Source organism: Seriola dumerili, unplaced genomic scaffold (genome assembly GCF_002260705.1).
Source record: "Seriola dumerili isolate Sdu_G_001 unplaced genomic scaffold, Sdu_1.0 BDQW01000052.1, whole genome shotgun sequence".
In the NCBI taxonomy this organism is placed as follows: domain Eukaryota; kingdom Metazoa; phylum Chordata; class Actinopteri; order Carangiformes; family Carangidae; genus Seriola; species Seriola dumerili.
In genome coordinates this window covers 20,755,806-20,775,616 of record NW_019174307.1, presented here as the reverse complement: position 1 = coordinate 20,775,616, position 19,811 = coordinate 20,755,806, and the positions used below count along the sequence as shown (strand labels likewise).

The 19,811-nt window shown below is 38.3% G+C and overlaps 1 long non-coding RNA gene across 1 annotated transcript in view; it reads right to left on the bottom strand.

Annotated features, from left to right (window-relative positions):
* Positions 1-12,770, bottom strand: part of LOC111218625 — a 23,370-nt gene extending 10,600 nt beyond the window's left edge. Inside the window, exons 1-2 of the long non-coding RNA XR_002664986.1 lie at positions 12,725-12,770; positions 12,499-12,574 (exon numbers count right to left, since the gene is read on the bottom strand). This is a non-coding gene — a long non-coding RNA (uncharacterized LOC111218625). The remainder of the gene's footprint in view (positions 1-12,498; positions 12,575-12,724) is intronic.
* Between the last annotated feature and the right edge of the window lie 7,041 nt (positions 12,771-19,811).

Below are 19,811 nucleotides of genomic sequence, written 5' to 3'. Positions count from 1 at the left end.
ATACGAAATAGCAAACACATCATTTTATTTTGATATATTGATAATTATTAAGGAATGAATTTCTGATTCTCTAGTGCCTGTTTATCTTCAGTTTGATTTGACTGAACTAAAACTGAGTCGCAGTCCTGTTTCCTGATGCTCTTGATCTTCCACTCTGTCTTTGCTTTGAGTGTTCTAATTGTTTAAAAATAGAACAAAGAATAGTGAGTGTGCTGAGTCATATCTAATCTTGAGGACAAATCCTCTCTGTTGTCCAGACAGGCAGAGTGAGAGTTATTGGAAAAACTGATTGTTTGGGGGTTTGTTGAAGTAAACATGGTCTGTCCCAAACAGGCAGACGGACTGTTCTGAACAGCTTTACAGATAGAAGAGAACCATCAAAGCTCTGTTCATCTCGGATCTTGGTCCGACTCGAGCTTTGTGTCTCTTTCTGAGATTTTTCAGTATCACATCCGTTAAAAATGTTCATCTGCTGCAAATGTGTTTCTCTCTGTCACATTCTCTCTTTGAATCTTCTATTCTAAAATGTTGAATTTCTCTTCTGTCTGGATCGGCTGTGGTTTCAACAACCACTCTTCACTGACGCTGTCAAGACAGTGGTTTCCCTCCAGTGTGCGCTCTTATAGATCATTTGCATAGAAAAGTTTTCGTGCTACCGGGAAGAACACAAGTTACATTCAAAGTATCTCTTCACAGTTGAGTTCAGCCCATAAAACTCCTTTTTATTATTTTATGCATATAATAAATATTTGTAAGTGATCTGCAGAGATATAAATCACTGTTTGAAGAGAGAGAAGAGGGGGAAACTTTTTTCTTTTCATCTCCAGTCTGGAGCATTGTAAGTGCACCAGCCACTCCACTCACTTGGCTGCATTTGACTTCCAATGAGGCTCAATCAAGTAATAATGTGCTATGGTGAGGTGGGTAAGTGCCCTCCGATACAGTACAACAGAGTGATGTCAGAGAAGCACAGGCTGTTTTTAACCACAGCACTGAATCATTCTAGAAGAGTTAGCAAATACTTTCATCAACAGACGTAGGTGGAACCTTTAATGGCACTCTATTGTGTCAGTCTTTTCTTACATGGGAACGGATATGTGTTATCCACGTACATGCAAATCGATTGTGATTGGTGTGTCTCATTGTTGTGTTTAATGTGTTATGGCCAGTGCTGCTCCCACGTGGCCTGGACACACTGAGTCACTCCTCAGATGGCACGGCGCCTCAGAGAAGCAGGTGGCAGACTTTCCAGATGCAACAGCAGGATGAACACAAACACACAAACATACACACACCACACACATCTACACACACACATCCACACACCATACACACTCGGTTCAGGTAGAAAAACTGCAGACCTCACAAACTTGTGGCGTTCATCCTTAACAAGAGCATGATGATTACACTTCTGTCGTCAGCTCAGATACTTTATTCAGGGTGCCGGAGGGGAGCTGTTCACACATATTAGATGTTTTCACAGTCTGTAAGCAGATGGTCCGGCACAAACATCTAACATTACACCTAATATAACGGACGTTTTGTTACTGTCAACGTAATCCTTGCCAACAGGGGTGAAATGGAAATCACTAATTAATAGAAATGAACAGTGTTGAACGTTGTCTTAGTAAACTGGGCAATTTTGGTTTTTCAGGTTAAGGTTTTGGTTTATGTTTAGGTCTGGTTAGGCAGCTACTTTGTGATGGTTAGGATCAAGGAGCAATGTTGTTTACATTAACAGCAGATTAAATAACTTTGTGTAATATGAAATGAATCACTTATAGTAAACAACCCACAGAAAATTATACCCGACTCAGCTCGATTGAGATTTTAACCTCCTGAACTCATTGTTTTGGTTTTCTCACCCAAACTCTTTTATTTTGGTTCGTAGTCTTTCAGCTCTCATGAGCATCATTTTTTAGCAGCAGTAGGCTGCTTATTTCAGTGAACAAACTCCAGAAATTGATTGGCTAGTATGTGTCTAGTACACTACATACCGCAGCCAACACATGGGGACTAGTTGTGAAGATTTAGAGCGAACATTGGCCTCTACAGGGTGGAAACATGATTCCAAAATCAAATGCTAATGTTACTTTGTGTCTGCTAGATGTGTAATTAAGGCACTGTCTGCTGACCGTTGGTCATATCAACTTTATATAGGTGATAAATCTTTTGTTTACAGCTTGTTGTAATGCCACCAATTGCCAAAAAATAAATGGTACCACTTTCTAATAAGGTACCATTTATGAAGGGTTTTTTAAGCTGTACTGATTGGCTTTACTAATGGTTAATATATTTCACATAATGCGCTAATAGATCAACTAATGATAAACCAAATGTACAAGCTCATAGATGGATTTCTCAGGAATTGGCGAAATGTTAAAGATGTCTCTACTCCAAGTTAAAGAAAGTCATCAAAAAATTATAATGGTCTTCTCCTGTCCCATGCCCACCCCCATCCCCACCAAGTTTGTGCAAACCGGTTTAAACACTTTTTGCATAATCCTGCACTGACTGACCCATTACTCACCCAAACCAAATCAACCAACTAATCATCCCACAACCCAACCAAACCAAACTAATCACCAAACCAACCACCACCAACAACAACAGAACGGTGAAAACATAACCTCTCAGTGAAGGTAATTATAAGCATTAATATAGACAACTTTGGGGAAAATCCTCCTCCTGCGCAATATTTGGGGTCTATTTAGCTTTAATTGATTAATAATGATTAAATTAATGATTACCTTTTAATAATGATATTTTCAATTTAACGGAGAAAGTCATTACCTTTGTTAATGTCTTATAATGTCAAGCTGAATGAGGATTTCAACCCAACAACCCAATGGCTGTCGTTAATTCCTTATACTGATGTGTAAAGCATTAGTAAATGTTTTATTGACCACTAACAATAACCAAGCTTTAAAAGCTTTTTTAGATAGCGCTTATCAAAAAGTGGTGGCAAATACACAAGTATATAATAGTTAGACTCACAAGTATAGCAAAACCAGTTATTGTTGTGTGTGTTTAAAATTCTGGAAAACTAAACTGCACTTCACATAAAAGTCCAACCATTACCAGCCGGTTTCATTCCCAAAGAAAATAGCTTCTGTGGAGTAGGAAAATGTTACCATATTATTGGAAATCCAGCCTCTATGCTTTTTTTTTCACAGAGAACAGCTCATAACTCAGAGTGTAGCCTATTACTCAAGCAAGCTGATCTCTCCCAGTTTGTAGGGGAGTAACTCTTCAGAAGCACATAATAAACTGTCTGTAGTTCCAACACTGTTATTTCTGCGTAGGTGCTTCCTGTTAGCAGTAACTAAACCACCACGTCCTCAGTCTCAGTCTTAGTTATTTTTGTGTCTGTTGCTCCATATCCGTCCTCTCTAAACATCTGCTGCCTCTATTTATCAGTCACTTATTTATTAAAGGACCAGTTCTCCAAATGTGTTTCCCGACAACATCCAGTGGTATTATTGCCTTGCGGGTAGTTTGAATTTTGTTGATGATTGGTTTTGAGATGTGTACCTCCACCCTAGTAACCAACTGAGGTGGATGGACTGTTGCAGCTGCACTCACAGTATGTAACAATGCCAATTGAAAATTAGCCATGGACATCTCTTTAGAAATGGTCCCTATGAAAACTGTTGATCCATGTTCTGTGGATAGGTTTTAGTCACTTAACAAGATTGTTATTTAAAACGTACTGGAGGTCACAATGCATGCTTGATGAGATAAATACTCATAGGTGGTTCACGAAGAAAATTAACATTTTTGGTTTCACCTGTAAAACAACAGGTAGGTTTATGGTCATTTGTCATTTGAGATCATCTTACGTTGTGACTGCTTACCTGAATATCCGAACAGGAAAGTTTCATAGGACTCATCTAAAGAGATTGTAATGCTATTTCATTGGCATGTAATACTTGAGTGCGCCTCAACAGTCATCCACCTCATTGTTACAGGGTGAGGTACATCTAAAACCACATCAACAAAATTCAAACTGACCCGCAGCAAAATATCTAATTGGAATGTTTATACGGGAATCACATTTGCGAAACTGGTCTTTAATAATAAGTACTGTATATGAGGCAGCAGGATTGTATAGAGGAGGACGGATGGAGCAACAAACAAAGATAACTAGAGAACTAAGACTGAGGATGGTGGTAGTTTACTGCTTAACGAAAGACTAAGCAGAAATAACAGGTTGGAACTACAGACAAGTTTACTTATTGCCCTGAAGATGTTACTCCCATACAACTGGCAAGGAGATGACCTGCTGTGTAAATAGATAGCACTCGAGTTACGTGAGCTTCTCTGGAAAAAAAAGATAGAGGTGGATTTCAAAATATGCGTACATTTCTAACTCCAACGATCTTTGTGTGAGAGAGCCGGCTGGAATGTTGGACTTTTATTTGTGAATGAGTTAGTTTTCCAGAATTTTTAAACACACACAAACAACTGGTTTTGCTATACTTGTGAGGTTAACTATTAATAACTAGTGTATTTGCACACTTTTTGCTAAGGCTATCTAAAAAGGCTTTATAACGTGGTATTGTAAGGTATATACATTTACTCATGCCTTAACCCATCAATTATAAGGAATTACGACATTCCTTTGTTCAGTTAGGGAAATCTCATTCACTTGACACTTTATAAACATTAAGTAAATGACTTTCTGTGTAATGTTGAAATATTATTAATAGTAGATCCATAAATTAATCATTATTCTAATCAATTAAATAAATAGATCCAAAGATGCGCAGGAGTAGGTGTTACAAAGTTTTGATTATCATGATAATAATTACTCACTGAGGAGGTTAATGTTTCACCGTGTCTTTATATTGGTTGGATGTTGGTTGGTTGATTAGTAGTTTGGATTGTGGTTGGATATTAAGTTGTTGATTTGGTTTGGTGAGTAGTTGGGTCAGTCAGTGCATATTATGCAAAAAGTGTTTAAACCGTTTTGCAACAACTTGTGGGGGATTGGGTGGAGTACAGGAAAGAACATTATATTTTTTTGAATGACTTTCCTTAACGTGGAGTAGAGCATTTATACTATTTGCCCAATTCGAGATATCCTCTATGAGCTTGTACAATTTGGTTTATCATTATTGATCTAATACGCATTAGTGAATGATATTACATTAGTAAATCTCAGTTACATTTAAAACCTTCATATGGTACCTATTAAAGTGGTACATTTAATTTTTGGCAATATGGTGGGCATTACAAAATTGTAAACAAAAGGATTATACTCTATAAAGTGCTCTACCAATGTCACAACAGTGCACTAATTACCATTCTATCAACAAGTAACATAGCATTGATTGCGAATATGTTTTACCTGTAGCTAATGTTCCTCTAAATTTCAAACAACTAGTCCACTGTTGTGTGTATGTACTGATCTACGACCATACTAGCCAATAATTTCGATTTTGTTCACGAATAAGCAGCTAATGCTGTTAAAAGATAGCTCATGAGAGCTGAAAGACTGAACAAAAAAAAGAGTCTTTGGTGAGAAATACAAAACAATTGATTTTGAGTTAAAATCCAATCGAGCTGAGTTGGGTGAATTTTCTGTGGGTTAGTTACTCAAAGTGATTATTTCATATTAAACACACAGTTATTGTATCTGTGTTAATGTAAAACATTGCCTCTTGATTACTAACCATACAAGTAGTGCCTAACCAGACTAACATAAAACCAATACATTAACCTGAAAACCAAAATTGCCAGTGTTTACAAGACAGACGTTAAAACTGTTTCATTTCGATTTGATTTATGATTTCCATACGCTGTTGCAAAGATTAATTTAGAAAAAAACGTCTGTATTATGTAATGTTAGATTTGTCGGACCATCTGCTTACAGACGTGAAAAGATCTAATATGTTGAACAGTACCTCACGCACCTGAATAAAGGTATCTGAGCTGAGACAAAAGGTAATCATATGCCTTGCTTGTTAGGATAACACAAATTGTGAGGTCATCATTTTGTCTACTGACGAGTGTGTTGTGGTGTGTTGTGTGTGTGTGTGATTTGTTGGTAGTTTGTGTGTTTATGTTCATCCACTGCAGCTGGAAGTCTGCCACCTTGCTTACTGAGGCGCCGGTGATCTTGAGATGACCAGGTGTAGCACGTCTGGGTATGCAGCAGTTCTTTATTTCTTCTTTTTTTTTCTGGCTTAACACATAAACAACAATAGAACCACACATCGATTTGCTGTACGTGGATAACATATGGTTCCAATATAAAGAAACAGACTGACACATAAGAGATAACGGTCTAGTTGATGGAAAGTATTGCTATCTGCTAGAATGGGCTCAGATGGTGTTAGAAAGCCCTGTGCTTCGTTCTGGACTCATATGCTGTGAGGTGTATCGCGACGGCTTGGCACTACTTACATATGTGCACATTACTTACTGTGATTTGATGTCATTGGAAAGTCAAGATGCAGGCTCAATGAGGTGAGGTCTGGCTGTGCACTGTTTACAATGACTCCACGACTGGAGATGAAAAGAAAATAGTATTCGCCCTCTTCTCTCTTCAACAGTGATTTACACTCGTCCATGCAGTCACTTCACAAATATTTATTATATAAGACAGATAAAGAGATTTTTGGGCTACTCACATGTGGAAAGAGGATTGTAATGTAAATTGGGTGTTATTCCAGCAATAAGAAAGAACTTTTCTATGACAATGGATCATAAGACATTTTAGGCAATGGGACCTGGGGGGGGGGGAAAAAACCTGGTGTAGGGGGGGGGGGGGGGGAGGGTGGGAGTGGTGGAACAGGCCAGGGGGGGGGGGGGGGACAGACAGAGAATCATAGAGTGTTTTAAAAGGATCAGAACGAAAAATATCAATTAGATGAGAGATGTGAAGAGATGGAGAGAAACTTATTGCAGCAGCGAATTGTTAAGGGTGATATGGACTGAAAGTGCTCCAGTAAGGAGACAGCATCTGAGTGAAGCAGAATGGCGAGATACAGAGTCTTCTGATGTTCTTATCTATCTGTACAAGCTGTTCAGGAACTGCCGTTCCTGTTATGGTGGACAGAACCATTTTTACAATCACACCACGCCAAACACACTCCAGTTTCTCAATAACTCGACTCATGCTGTCTGGACCAGACAATGGAGGTTTTGTCCTCAGTATTAGATTATAGCACATCTCGCATTATATTTTCTATTTATTTTAAAGAATTGAGACTCAAGAGCAAGAGTGGAGGAGGATCAAGTAGAAGAGGAGAGTATCAAGGAGCGAAGTAGTCGAAACAGGACTGCGGACTTGGCCGTTTTAGTTCAGTTCAAATCAACTGAGATAGAGACCAGCATAGAAATAGGATCATTCAATAGAGTTCAATGTTGATAATGATATGATAAATGTGGGTGTTTTGCTATTTTCTATCAAAAATAGAAATTGGTGACGAACTGTAGGATTTTGGATCATGAGACGGCACAAAATTTCATACCGACTAGGTAGCTCTACGTCCGTAGTTCTCAAATGGGTCAGGACCCAGGGTCCTTGGGTGCCAGCAAAAAGGGAATAATGTAATTCTCACTGATAATTCCATCATAAGTAGCACAATGACAGAAGTGACGATTACTCAGTTCATTGTTAAAAGCACTGTTCTCTAATAAAAACTCAGAGGGTCTGTTGTCAACTGAAAAAAGTTTGAGAACCTTCTCCAGTCGAATGTACAAATGATCCTAGCTCGTAATTATCACATGATATCACTCGCAATGTCTGAGTGAATGCTGAGAAGTTTGCAGGAATGTTTCGTAGTTGCACTATTCTTTTATTCAACTAGAAGATTTACAGCCTGTGAAAAGTCATTCAACACAGTATAAAATCATAGTAAAGATGGGCTATCTGACCAAATGTGAAATTAAAAACCCTGCAAACCGGAGTAGAATTCTGCAGGGACTCTGTTTAACACAACAAAGGTACGTTGTGTCAATCAGGTTGAAAGCTATGGCTGCTGCTGTGTGAGCTCCTAATCAGCTCATGGTCAAGCTGAGATCTCAACGCGAACTTAGTCGCAGAACGCTAGCCGCAACAGTAGAACAGCAGTACGTAGTGCTGTTCAACACTCAGTCCAATAATAAGGTAACTGAGGAATTGAGTTAATATATTCTTAATACGGTGGGTTTGAACAGAAATATTCTCAACTCAAGGAAATTGACATGTTTTTCACGGCTTTCATATGTTAGATCATCTTCAGAGGTTACCGAATGAAACATCTAAAGCATGTCGGGTTTTTAGAATACTACATAAAAAGCTTTTTTATAAATACCTTTTTTTTGTGCATAAGCAAAGGATATGATGTGTATAAATTATGATTTGAATAATTAGTCCATTTTTTTGCATATAATTATATTATCTGGTTAAGCGAACATATAATGCTGGTATTGTAAATTCAGTTTAATGTACGTGGACCCAGAGAGGCAGACATAAACGATGGATGGATTACATGAAATAGAAAAAAATAATGTTAGGTTGATTTGATTTTGCGAAGATATACTTCACTACAGTCCGTCATGAGGTGGATGAGCTTTTGCTACGCACTGTAACAGCAATGTTAGTGTAGCCGAGGGGTCGTGTAGCTGTTTAATAACCCACCGTCAAACTAAGAGTTTATGACATTCCTGATCCGCTCACTTTAGTAACTACAACGCTACAGTTTACACAGCCGACAGGCAAATTAGAAGGGTATAAATATGCATTATAACATCTGGAAGGTGATTGATCAACTTCGTGCGTTTAGGCTGAGATGAACTCCCTGGTGGCGCGGTTGCAGAAACACAAAGTAAATAAAACCAAAATACCATGTGCTCTGATCATTGCCACTATCCCCTTCATCAGACTGCTGATTGTTTTTTTCTTCCTTTCTTGTAACAGTTAGTTAATTCATGAATTGCAATAACATCATCTTATTCAAGTTCTCTTCTCTGAAATACTGACGATTCATCTCCACTCGTGCGAGCAAATAAAACAAGGGTTAGACTAATTCTAAAAGCAGCTGTATTTCAAATTGGAGACGAAAATATGCATAACAAAGCAACGTTTGAACCGACCATGCGTTGAGATGAAGATTAAGAGCCGATACACTGTTAAAAATAAACATGCTAAATAGAACGCCTCGAATTATATGCTGTGTACATTCATTCCCTTCTTCTGGTAATAAATTAAAAAGTAAGCTATTATCAGAAGAGGAAACTGACACTGTGTGAGTGATAGAAATTTCTGTGACTACTACGGTGGTTTTCCTGTGACACTTTTGAACATTTTAGAATGGTTCCGTGTGTGTGTTATGCAAATGTACACAGGACGTTGCCATACTACATTTGTGGTGTTTACTAGAGCTTTGTGTAAAGTCTGCAGCTGTTTCCATTGAAGACAGGACGCTATATTCTCAAAACTCGTCACTCATCATGTGCATTTGTGCAAACTGTAAAATGAAATTATATAATCTTGAGATATGTAATTTATGAATATTTCATTGATTTTTGTTGGTAGGTATGAGCACTAAATGAGATGAACGCAGGTCTGTTTCTCTTGAATCTTTTGTAGTAAGCATATCAGCATTTTACAGTGTTTTATACAGAATGTTTGTTTTTAACTGAGATGTGGGGAAGATTAAAGGTCCCATATGGAAAGCCTACTCTCTTCCTGATATGGTCACGACATTTGTTACATAGAGTGCAGAGAGACACTGAGAGGTTTTTGTTCTAACCAAAATTATATTTTATGGATCACATCTTTAAATAAACAAGGAATATAATGTCAAATATGGACTTTAAAATTCAGGTAATTAATCTACTCAGACATTGTAATGGACACCCACCTAAATCTGGCATAAAAAGGTGCATGACTGAAATATGCCGTAGTTAGTAATGTTTACAACAAACGTAGAGTTTCTGGCACCAACTTCAATACTAAAGTGTACATTGAGAAAGTAGAATCTAAAAGAGGTAAAAATCCGCAGACACTTAAAATACATTGTGAACTTTTTATCTAGACCTAGCCTCCGATTCCCGATAAGGAAATTGCGTTTGTGAAAATCAAACATGAAAATATTAATAAATGCTGAAACTGTTGTCCCTGATGAATAAAAAACATTGGAGTATTATAAAGCTGAAAGTTAAGCAACACACGAATCGATTACATTCAAACGTAAAGTCAGACAAACAATATTTAAAAATTATAAAAGAACTAAATCTCATAATGGACTTTTGTTGCAAGTTGGTTCTTAAATGTTCAGATTATTGGTTATTCTTTATGATAATAAATAAATAATATAAAAAATAAGGGTTCAGGAATGTGTTATTTCATTTTGGGTTGTTACTGATTTTTGTTTAAATCTTATTGTTTGTGTGAATTGCATGTGTTTTAATACGTAGCAGACACTCTGACTCCTCCTGTGACACACAAAATTCAATACAAAATGTCAGAAATCCACACCACTGACTAACGATCATATTTAGCCTGTAATTATATATAGACAATGACATGCACTATTATGTGTGGTAAGTATTTATAGTCTTTCTACTTTTGCAACAGAAGCCCTTTCGCTTTCACCTCTGACTATTCACATTACCTACAAAAAAAACCCACGTGCCGGAAAATTCTAAACAAATCTCAAGATCTCAACTTCATATCCGTTCCATCAGTCTTGTCAAATGTAATAGGTTCAGTGCTCTAAACCACACACATCACAACACGACTTGTGAGTGTGAGTTATAGATGTGAGCTGCACGCAAATAAACTGATAATTGTTCAGATAAATAATTTGCCATCAGGTATCACAAAATTTAGAAAGTCAAATATTCGCTGCTCTTCATCTCATCTCTATCCACGCAGAAGCAAAAAATAGCGAGTGTAAATTGAATGAATTTATACGACCAGACGGCACATGACAATGCCTTAAATAAGAATGTTAGTCACATTTTGCTATAGATTTAGAAGACAAGTAACTTCAATCAACTTCACTGAAGAAACAGAGCTGCTAACTGCCCAACATAGAACTTGGAATCTTCAACTCATGATTTTTGGCGTCTCATTCCAGCAGGTTGGGAAACAGTTTTAGTAAAATTAATCTGTAAAACTATAGATACAGTGCCGGAGCAGCAACGTTGCGTTATTTTGAGATAGTTAGATGGGTTATGTATTGATTGATAAAAGTCAAGGTATGAGCTCACACAGCGGCAGTACAGCTTTCAACCATTGTTGATGTTTTGGCAGTTTGACACAACGTACCTTGTTCCCTGAGAAGTTTTACTGCTGTTTGCAGGGTTTTTAATTTCAACATAGAAAATAGCAAAACACACATTTATTGATATCATTGATAACTTAATAAGGAATGAATTCTGAATTCTCTAGTGCCTGTTTCATCTCAGTTTGATTTGACTGAACTAAAACTGAGTCGCAGTCCTGTTTCCACTGTGCTCTTGATCTTCCACTCTGCTCTTGATGTTCTAATTTTTAAAAATAGAACAAAAAGTAGAGTGTGCTGAGTCAATCTAATCTGAGGACAAATCCCTCTCTGTTGTCCAGACAGGCAGAGTGAGGTTATTGGAAAAACTGATTGTTTGGGGGTTTGTTGAAGTAAACATGGTCTGTCCGCCAACAGGCAGACGGACTGTTCTGAACAGCTTTACAGATAGAAGGAAACCATCAGAAGCTCTGTCATCTCGCATCTTGCGTCCACTCGAGCTTTGTGTCTCTTTCCTGGAGATTTTCAGTCCATCACTCGTTAAAATTTCATCTGCTGCAAATGTGTTTCTCTCTGTCACATTCTCTCTTTGAATCTTCTATCCTAAACTGTTGAATTTCTCTCTCTGTCTGGATCGCTGTGGTTTCAACAACCACTCTTTCACTGACCGCTGTCAGACAGGGTTTCCCTCCATTGGCCTAAAATGTCTTATAGACCATTGCATAGAAAAGTCTTTCGTGCTACGGGGAAGAACACCAAGTTACATTCAAATCTCTTTCCACAGTTGAGTCAGCCCAAAAACTCCTTTTTATTATTCTTTTATGCATATAATAAATTATTTGTGAAGTGACTCTGCAGGACGATATAAATCACTGTTGAAGAGAGGAAGAGGGGGAAACTTTTTCTTTTCATCTCCAGTCTGGAGCATTGTAAAAGTGCACCAGCCAGCTCCACTCATTGAGCTGCATTTGACTTCCAGATGAGGCTCAATCAAGTAATAATGTGCATATGGTGAGGTGGGTAATGTGCCCTCCGATAACCTACAACAGAGTGATGTCAGACGAAGCACAGGGCTTTTAACCACAGCACTGAGTCATTCTGAGAAGATTAGCAAATACTTTCATCAACAGACGTAGTGGAACCTTTAATGGCACTCTTATGTGTCAGTCTGTTTGCTTACATGGGAACGATATGTGTATCCACGTACATGCAAATCGATTGTGATTGTGTGTCTCATTGTGTGTTTAATGTGTTAATGGCCAGTGCTGCTTACCCAGCCGTGGCCTGGACACACTGAGTCACTCCTCAGATGGCACGGCGCCTCAGAGAAGCAGGTGGCAGACTTCCAGCTGCACAGCAGGATGAACACAAACACACAAACATACACACACACACACACACACACACACACACACACACACACTCGGTTCAGGTAGACAGAAACTGCAGACCTCACAAACTTGTGGGCGTTCATCCCTTAACAAGAGCATGATGATTACCTTCTGTCGTCAGCTCAGATACTTTATTCAGGGTGCCGGAGGGGAGCTGTTCCACACATATTAGATGTTTTCACAGTCTGTAAGCAGATGGTCCGGCACAAACATCTAACATTACACCTAATAAACAGGACGGTTTTGTTCTGTCAACGTAATCCTTGCAACAGGGGGTGATGGAAATCACTAAATTCAATCAGAAATGAACAGTGTTGAACGTTGTCTTAGTAAACACTGGGCAATTTTGGTTTTTCAGGTTAAGGTTTGGTTTATGTTTAGGTCTGGTTAGGCAGCTACTTGTGATGGTTAGGATCAGGAGCAATGTGTTTACATTAACAGCAGATCAAATAACTGTGTGTAATATGAAATGAATCACTTATAGTAACAAACCCACAGAAAATTATCACCCAACTCAGCTCGATTGAGACTTTTAACCTCCCTGAACTCATTGTTTTGGTTTTCTCACCCAAAACTCTTTTATTTTGGTTCAGTCTTTCAGCTCTCATGAGCATCATTTTTTAGCAGCAGTAGGCTGCTTATTTCAGTGAACAAACTCCAGAAATTGATTGGCTAGTATGTGTCTAGTACACTACATACCCAGCACCAAACAGTGGGGACTAGTTGGTGAAGATTTAGAGCGAACATTGGCCTCTACCAGGGTGGAAACATGATTCCAAATCAATGCTAATGTTACTTTGTGTCTGCTAGATGTGTAATTAAGGCACTGTCTGCTGACCGTTGGTCATATCAACTTTATAAGGTGATAATCTTTTGTTTACAGCTTGTTGTAATGCCACCAATTGCCAAAAAATAAATGGTACCACTTTCTAATAAGGTACCATTTATGAAGGGTTTTTAAGCTGTAACTGATGGCTTTACTAATGGTTAATATCATTCACTAATGCGCTATAGATCAACTAATGATAAACCAAATTGTACAAGCTCATAGATGGATTTCCTCAGGAATTGGCGAAATGTTAAAAGATGCTCTATCCTCCAATGTTAAGGAAAGTCATCAAAAAATATAATGGGTTCTTCCCTGTCCCATGCCCCACCCCCATCCCCCACCAAGTTTGTTGCAAAACGGTTAAACACTTTTTGCATAATCCTGCACTGACTGACCCATCTACTCACCCAAACCAAATCAACCAACTAATCATCCAACCAACCAACCAAACCAAACTAATCAACCAACCAACCATCCAACCAACAAACAGACACGGGTGAAAACATAACCTCCTCAGTGAAGGTAATTATAAGCCATTAATAAGAACAACCTTTGGGGAAAATCCTCCTCCTGCGCAATATTTTGGTCTATTTAGCTTTAATTGATTAATAATGATTAATTAATGGATTACCTTTTAATAATGATATTTCAACATTTAACAGGAGAAAGTCATTACCCTTTGTTAATGTCTTATAAAGTGTCAAGCTGAATGAGGATTTCAACCCAAACCTGGCAACCCAAAGGCTGTCGTTAATTCCTTATAACTGATGTGTAAAGCATTAGTAAATGGTTTATTGACCACTAACAATACCAAGCTTTATAAAGCCTTTTTAGATAGCGCCTTATCAAAAAGTGGTGGCAAATACACAAGTATATAATAGTTAGACCTCACAAGTATAGCAAAACCAGTTAGTTTGTGTGTGTTTAAAATTCTGGAAAACTAAACTGCACTTCACAATAAAAGTCCAACATTCCAGCCGGTTTCATTCCCAAAGAAAATGCTCTGTGGAGTTAGGAAATGTTACCATATTATTGGAAATCCAGCCTCTATGCTTTTTTTTTTTCCAGAGAACAGCTCATAACTCAGAGTGTAGCCTATTTACCAGGCAGCTGATCTCTCCCAGTTGTAGGGGAGTAACTCTTCAGAAGCACATAATAAACTGTCTGTAGTTCCCAACACTGTTATTTCTGCGTAGGTGCTTTCCTGTTAGCAGTAACTAACCCACCACGTCCTCAGTCTCAGTCTCTAGTTATCTTTGTGTCTGTTGCTCCATCCGTCCTCCCTCTAAACATCTGCTGCCTCTCATTATACAGTCACTTAGTTATTAAAGGACCAGTTCTCCCAAATGTGTTTCCCGACTAAACATCCAGTGGTATTTTGCCTTGCGGGTAGTTTGAATTTTGTCTGATGTGGTTTTGAGATGTGTACCTCCACCCTAGTACAACTGAGGTGGATGGACTGTTGCAGGCGGCACTCACAGTATGTAACAATGCCAATTGAAAATTAGCCATTGACATCTCTTTAGAAATGGTCCCTATGAAAACTGTTGATTCCATGTTCTGTTGATTATCCAGGTTAAGCAGCACAACAAAAAGATATCTCAAAATCTGGACAAATGGAACTAAACCTACCTGTGTTTTACAGGTGAGAACCAAAATATGTTTAATTTTCCTTTGCGTGAACAGACCTATTGAGGGTATTTTATCTCCGCATCAAGCATGCTTGGTGCCTCCACGTACAGGTTTTCATAACATTTTGTTAAGTGACTAAACCTATCCACATACTGACAACGTGACGTGATGAGGAATAATATTTTGAAACATCTTTTGCTTGATAAGGTTAGCAACTGATGGAATCTCATGATGCAATAACGCCTTCATTAGAACAGAAATCTTGAAATCCAACTTGTTGCACATAACCATAACCCTTACTTTCTGCTACACAAACTCTATGTCAGACCACATCTCCCTCTATCTACTCGAGCCTCCTTTATGTCATCATCATGTTAGGAAACACTTACGGTACTTTCATGCACATGGAATTTATGGCCATTTTAAAACATTGTGATAATATTTTCGGAGACATTGAGCAGGCCAGATCTGCTTGGTCCTTTTATTCCACTTCTACACGCAGCGGAAGCCATTAAATTAATAACTCTTCCATTAAACTCTTTGACCGATACAGTAGATTTACAGTAATAACATCTGCTGAGGGTGTGTTTTCCTCCTTGCTGCTAAGTGCTTGCATAATTTTCAAATTTATTTTCTGCTTTACATGCTTTTTTTCTTATTGAAATTAATACCTAAAATGCAAATGCACAGGATGCTATCAGTACTGCTACTTATACAATAGTCTGTTTCCAAATTTTTAGTCACAGTTTGTGTTTGGCCTTTTCCTGTTTCAGCATGACGGTGCCTCCATACACAAAGCCAGGTCCATAAAGAAAATGGTTTGGTGTGGAAAAACTTGTCTGGCCTGCACAGAGCCCTGGTTTCAACACCAGTCCAACACCCTGGGTGAATTGGCGCACCTGAGAGGAAGTTAGAGACCAGGTGCGGCAGTGCAGTGGATTTCCATTGTGTCATAGTGGAAAAATCATCCATATTAAATGATAAATTATACTGTACATGTGACAGAGAGAACTCTGAGCAGATGAAGCAAAGATTCTCTGTCTTCTGTTCTACAGCAGGACATCTTTTAGTTTACACTGAGGTATAAAAGTTCACTTGCACTCAGGTGAACACATCACTGTACCACAGCAGCATCATTTAATACCTCTACCACATACAGTACAGGGCGCGGAACAACACATCAACACAATCGCACAGCGTAGTTACACCTACAGTAAATATAGGATGAGGTCCACAGTTCATTTTTGATGTTTGAAACAGCAGCTGACAAAACAGTCCCATTTAGTATCTGTTCTGGAGCTTTCAGTCATGCTCTTTGCCAACTGTCATTGTAACTGGAGATTCTTATAAACCATAATCTGCCTTTCCCTGACAAGTGGGCGAACTCATGTAACATGACTGAAAGCTCCAGACCAGTTACTCAATGGTCTTTAAGGTGATTTGTGAGTGGTAGTTTTGACAACTATATATAGGATTATAAAGTGAATTTGGGAATCTGGCGTACCAGGCAGGGTCTTGTTTATTGAATTCATACAGCTCTACATTTATAACACTCAGACTCTAGACCCATATGTTTTCTGAATAAACACTGAGTTTCTCAGTCCCACAGGTAACACAGTGGTAAAAGCACGCAGCTACTACCACTGTCAACACATTTGTTTAACTGGGTGGGAAAAACAGTCACTAATATAGTCACATTCACTGCACCGCTCCCCTACCTCAGCTGTGGTGCTGTCAGCCTGACAGTCCACTGAGGTTAAAGAGCCAGGGTTAAAGAGGTCAAAGGTCATACACATCCAGACTCTGCACTGAGGCAATGTGTTGACAGCTGACGTCAGTCTGACCATGAGTCTGGTCTGAGCGATGCTCTGTCAGGCCCAGGAAATAATCATTTCCTGGGCCTGAAATGAGACTGAGGATTGTTTTGTTTTGTTTTGTTTTGCATATGAATACATAGCACACACATATATACAACACAAGGTAAAACTGGTCGTTACAGCCCAGAGGATTTATTGGTCGCACTAACTGAACTGAAATGATTGTTTGGTTCATCAACTAAAAAACGTATAAATATACTTAGATATATATGCACAAAACACATCTCATCAGCCCTCATCACACAGATGTGCTCTCTCTTCCTCACCATCTGACACTTCCTCGTGTTTGTTCAAATGAAAACTTCTTCATAAATATTAAATACTGAGTGTGAGGATCTGTCTCCAGTCCCTCATAGGTGTCTCTACTTGAGTTTCTTATGATGACAGAGTAAAAGTTTCATGTCACTTCTCTAAATTTCAGTTTAACATTAGATTTGAGTGAGAATATGATGCTGACACACACACACACACACACACAGAGGGAGGGAATCCCCTCTCTGGTCTACTAGTTTCCTATCAGTGCTGCTGCTGACTTGCCAACACTGAGATGAAGTATATCTCACTCCCCCAGGGGCTGCCCCCATACAAATGCATTAAACCACAACTGTACAGCTGACATGCCTCAGGCTCCACACTGGTGATCAATGGTCTCATCACCTCGTTGTTTTCCCCTCCACTGATACAGCAGAGAGAAGGAAAAAAAGCTCTTACTCGAGAAACTGCGTCTCGACACATCTGTTTGCCGTAACTCCCAGTGCTTCTCCTCGCTGGCTCACTTACTGATGTGTATGTTTCCTGCAGCTATCGAAACATGTGTCACCATGTCTTCTAGTCAAGCAGAAAACACATTTGGACAGTTAAACAGAAAGGACATTTGACACAATGATTAACTCTCAAAAACAAAAACAAACAAAAAAGAAATATATTTAAAATCATTAGTTAAAAAAAAACACTGTTTTATATCAATGATCGTGAAGTTGAATGATAGTCCCTCTGAACTCTTTCAGAATAGGTCATTATAGGCCAGATGTACAGCTGATAGACTGTCCATGTCACATGGAGATTAAAACATCCTGCACTTATTGTAGCATCTGTATCAAATGTGAGGCTTTGTGTTGCAAATATGTTTTTGTTAGGTCCTGACAAAAACAGCCTCTGCAACAATGTGGTGAGAATGTGGAGGTGAGGGTAAAGCAAGTAAGAGACAAGGAGTGAGCGCTATGACAATGACAATATTGCGATTTCACAATATAAAATTAAATAGTTTTGTAAAGTAAAGTAAAGCCACCATTTTGCTTTTGAGATCACACAATGTATTACTCTGTTTGGGTTATACTGAGTCAATACTTTTCACACCATTTTGTGTGTTTGTCATTTTCACAAAGAGGTATTTGTTTCCAAATAAAATCACCTTTACAAGGCAACAAGCTCTTAATGTTGCAGGGGGGACTCTGTGGTTTATGTCTGTGTTTTACTTTCCAAAGAACCACCACTAATACATTTCGTAGTTTCCTTGCATAATTCACATGAATACACCTCTCAGACAGTTAGTGAAGGAAGAACTAACTTCCAGAGTTTGTCAAAAGGGGCTTCTGCAATGCAACCTAAGCTTTCAGCTGGGGGGAATGTGATGAATAAAACACATTTTTTGAGAATTGTTGTATGTGTTCTAATGAAATGGACTTTCTTCCATAGAAATCAGGGGGAGAGTTCCCCTGCTTTGCCACTGGCGTTCACTCAGATCACATCTCCCTGAAAAGATTAGTCATAAATGTTAGGACCATCATCTGGGGTACTGAGGCGCTTTCCTTAACACAGCCCCAATACAGCCCCAACCTATGTTGTTAATGTAGAGGGTGTTACAGATGAATGGAAGTCATATGGATACTGTACAGTAGTCAGCTGCTCATTTACACCTAGATAAAACTAGTGCCTGATCATATGAGATATAATGTTCAGTTCATAACTGTTTTTTGAAGGTGTGTTGAGCTGTGCTGCCTTATACTGAGAGGTATTTCTACTACCATTGTTATTGATGCATTTTCAATTGATAATGAATTAATATTTACCATTAATATCCCCAGGTTTATTCCATAATGAGTCTCCCAAATTAGTAAAAGTAAATATCATTTCTGTCTACACAAATTTGTTAGACATTTGCACCACTGACCAACAGTCTAAAACCAAAACATTTTGAATTTGAATTTTTTTCATTGAAAACTAGGGTAAACTAGCAAGTATTCAAGTTTGAAATTTTACCAAAAGCAAAACTTTATTTAAAACTTTATTTAAAACTTTATTTATTTATATATGTGTATATATATATATAGATATATATATAGATATATATATAGATAGTTGTAGAGATTTTGGGACAACAAAAATAAGAGTAAAGTAACGGGACAGTTTAAAGTGTGATAAAACCAGTTGAATCTCACTTGAGGTTGAATCTTTTTGACAACCAGATTAACTGCTGCTTTTGAACAGCTTCAGTCCCACAGAACGTGCCTGGAGACACTCCTGGTCACCTAGCAACGCAAAAACCTCGTCGACCAATCAGACGCTTTGCTGGGCGCATTGGTACAATCAAACTCGACGATTTTACCACTGTGTGAACCGTTGACGATGAAAGTTGGAGTTTCAGGTAAATATATAATGTGTGTGTGTTTTATTTATCATAAAATTAGATAAATTATTAATATTGTACTTTTATAACGTAAAAGTGACGTTACATAGATAGAGGGACTGTGTCATGTCACGGCTGTGCATCTGTTTCAGTGGGTCGTACTTCGGCTGTATAAAGCAGGCGTGTCCTCAGCAGGGAGAGTGGTTTAAACAGTTTGTTTTAAGCGGTGAC